Source organism: Egretta garzetta, unplaced genomic scaffold, assembly GCF_000687185.1.
Source record: "Egretta garzetta isolate BGI_Z169 unplaced genomic scaffold, ASM68718v1 scaffold215, whole genome shotgun sequence".
Classification (NCBI taxonomy): Eukaryota; Metazoa; Chordata; class Aves; order Pelecaniformes; family Ardeidae; genus Egretta; species Egretta garzetta.
Window position 1 is genome coordinate 2,400,259 of NW_009259719.1, and position 3,581 is coordinate 2,403,839.

Genomic DNA, 3,581 nt, shown 5'->3' on the forward strand with positions numbered 1-3,581 from the left:
AATGTAAGGAGGCGGGGGTGGGGTGTGTGTGTGTGTGTGTGTGAGAACAACTCCTATACATATACATATGTATGTGTGTGCGTGCGTGCGGGTGTGTGTGCGCGCGCGCACGCGGGTGTGTGTATATAGCAAGAGAATTTGTGAAGAGCTCTCTTAGCCCTTTCTAAGTATATATGTATATACATGTAGTGAATTAAGCATGTGTGTGAACAGCTTACACATTCTTCTGCTGTATATATGTGCGTGTGAACAGCATTTTCTCTAATTATATATGCATATATGAGAATTATGTGTGTGCCCTCGCTCTTTCTCAAGTATGTAGGTAAATATACCTGAATATATACACACACACACACGTATCAGGCGAGAATAATGTGTGCGAATGGCTCTCGGGGGCAGGGCAAGAGCAACCACTGTGTGTGTATTTGTGCGTGAACGGCTCTCCTAGTATAGATGTATATACTGAGGGGTAGAGCGAAAAGCCCTCGCTCCCTCTCTGCATATATATGTATATGTATGCGCATATAGACAGAGATTAAGAAAGAAGGGGTTGGCGGGGGGGGCATGGTGAACAGGGCTCTCAAAGTATATATGTATGTGTGTGTGTGTGTGTGTGTGTATACACAAAGGGCATTCTGTTTGTATGCATGCGAACAGCCTCTCTCTATATATGCATATATATGTGTATACATAGCAAGAAAGTACTGTGTGTGTGTGAGAACAGTTCGCTGAAGAGCACTCAGTATATGATGTGTATATAGGCAGGGGGGAAGGGGAAAAAAAAGAGTGAGACCCCTGTTACCTGTTCCATTCCCCCCATCTAAGTATATATGTGTATATACATGTGTGTGTGTACAGCAAGAGAATTGTGTAATTGAGTGAAGAGCTAAGTATCTATAAATGTAGTGGGTGTTCAGGGTGAGAACAGCAGTCTAGGGAGAGAGAGATAGCACATATATGTGTATATGCATATATATGTATAGATATAGTGAGAGAGGAGTATTGTGTGTGAGAACAGCTCACTAAGTATATCCACATATATGCATACATATGGAGAGAGGATAGTGTGGATTTGTGTGAACAGTATGTGTGCTCTGTACGTATGTGTGTATGTGGAGAGTGAGAATTATGTGTGTGAACAATTTGTGTATATATGCGTCTATACATTCATATATACAGCAAGAGAGTAGTGTGTGTGAGAACAGCTCTTGCTCTCTCTACTTATCCATATACATACAGAGAATATATTGAGATATATACATATATATGCATATATTTATGCACCCCAGAGATTATACATGTGTATGGGGGGAGGGGGGAGAGAGTGAGCGATGGAAAATGTGTTCCTGTGTATGAATCGCTCTTGCTCATTTTGTTACGTATATATGTCTAAATATAGCGCGAGAGAGGATGTCTGTGAACAGCTCTGTGTGTGAAAAGTGTGTGCTCGCTCTGTGTATGTATGTGCTATATGGAGAGGGAGAGAGGGAAGTGTGGGTGTGTGCCAGAAAGCAGCGCACTCCCCCCCCACACACAGTATATAGGTGTACGTGTGTGTATGCATGCGTGTAGTGAGAGACTATTGTGTTTCAACGGCTCTCTTCCCTTTTCTCTATATGTGTGTGTACATATAGTGACAAATAACTGTGTGAACACCTCACACTCCTCTGTATATATGATGTATATATGCACACACACACACACACACACGTATATAATATTGAGAGAGAGAGAGGAGAGAAAAGGTCTATCATCTTTCATTATATATGTATATATGCATATTTTTTATATAGTGAGAGAATTATGTGTGTGTGAACAGCGGTCTGTGTGTGTGTGTATGCCTATACATGGGGGGGGGAGAGAGAGAGAGCAGCTCTCTCTGGAGAGTGTATAAGTGTGTATATGTATGTGTATAAATATGTAGTGAGAGGATTATGTGTGTTTGAGAACAGCGCTCTGTATATATGCATGCATATATAGACTATATATATATTTGTGTATATGTGTGTAAGTATATATTTGTGTGTATGTATATCTGTGTACGGGGAGAGGGGGTATGTGGAGAACAGCATGCTCTCTCTCTGTATATATACATATGTATATGTATATATATAGATATATATAGCACAAGAGAATTTGTGTGTGAACAGCTGTCTCCATAAGTATATGTATGTATATACATGTAACGAGTGAATTACATGTGTGAACAGCTCTCTTCCCCCTCTCTCTGTATACATGCACGTGTATATATGTGTGTGTATGTATAGCAAGGGAACTTCATATGTTCATGAACAGCTTGCTCCCTAAGTCTATATATGTAGCAAGAGAGTTACATGTGTGTGCAAATTACTCTGTGTATATATAGGTATATATGCATATATATGCATACATACAGCGAGAGAAAGGAGTATCGTGTATGAGAACAGCTCAGTATATAGATGTATGTACATATATATATGGAGAGAGACTAGCATGTGTTTGTGTAAGCAGCACTCTCTCTATACATGTATATGGAGAGAATTATGTGTGAACAGTCTGTGTATATATAAGTATACATGTATGTATGCATATATATAGAAAGAGACAGTACTGCGTGTGTGAGAAACCCCCCCCCCACTCCCCATATGTATATCCATAAAGAAAGAGAATACGCACACACCCCTGCGCGCATGCATACATTTATGCACCCCAGAGATGATACGTGTATATAGGGTGGGGAGAGACAGAATGATAAAAACTGTGTGTGTGTGAGACAATGGCTCTTGCTCTTTTTTCTCAAGTATATATGCATATATACCTAGAGAGAGAGCAAAGAGAATATTGTGTGGGTAAGTATCTAAGCATATATATGTATATAAGGAGAGATAATATTGTATATGTATTTGTGTGCGAACAGCTAAGTACAGCTGTGTATATGCAATTCTATATATCAAGGGGGGTAGCCTGTGTCTCTGTGTGAAATACCACACGCTTGTGCTCTTGCTGTGTGTATATGCATGTGCCTACAGAAAGGGGGGGAAGCGGGAGAACAGGTCTCTGTTTATGTACGTATATATGTATATATATTTTATACGTATATATGTATATGAGAGAAGTGTATGCGAACAAGACACTCTCTGTATCAGTATATATGCTCTGTGTGTGTGTGTGATGAGACTATAGTGTGTGTGTTTGAACAGCTCTCATCTCCCTCGTTTCTATATATGCCTATATAGTGACAGAGAATTGTGTGTGAACCTCTCTCTCGGTATATATTCATATATGCGCATATATAAAAATATACCAAGATAGAAGTGTGTGTGAGAAGTGTGTCTCTACATATGTTTATAAGTATGTATGCATATATGCCTATATATGTGTGTATCTATAGCAAGAGTAATTGTGTCAGAAGAGCTCACAGTCTATATGGATATATGCATATACGGAGCATGTGAGAGGCATGTGTGTGAACAGCTCTCTTTATATATGTATATATGTATATGAGAGGTGTATGCAAACAAGACTCGCCCTCTGTGTCTATGTCAGTATATATGTACATGTAGGGAGGGAATGTGTGTGTGCGTTGGGGCTATTTTCTCCCA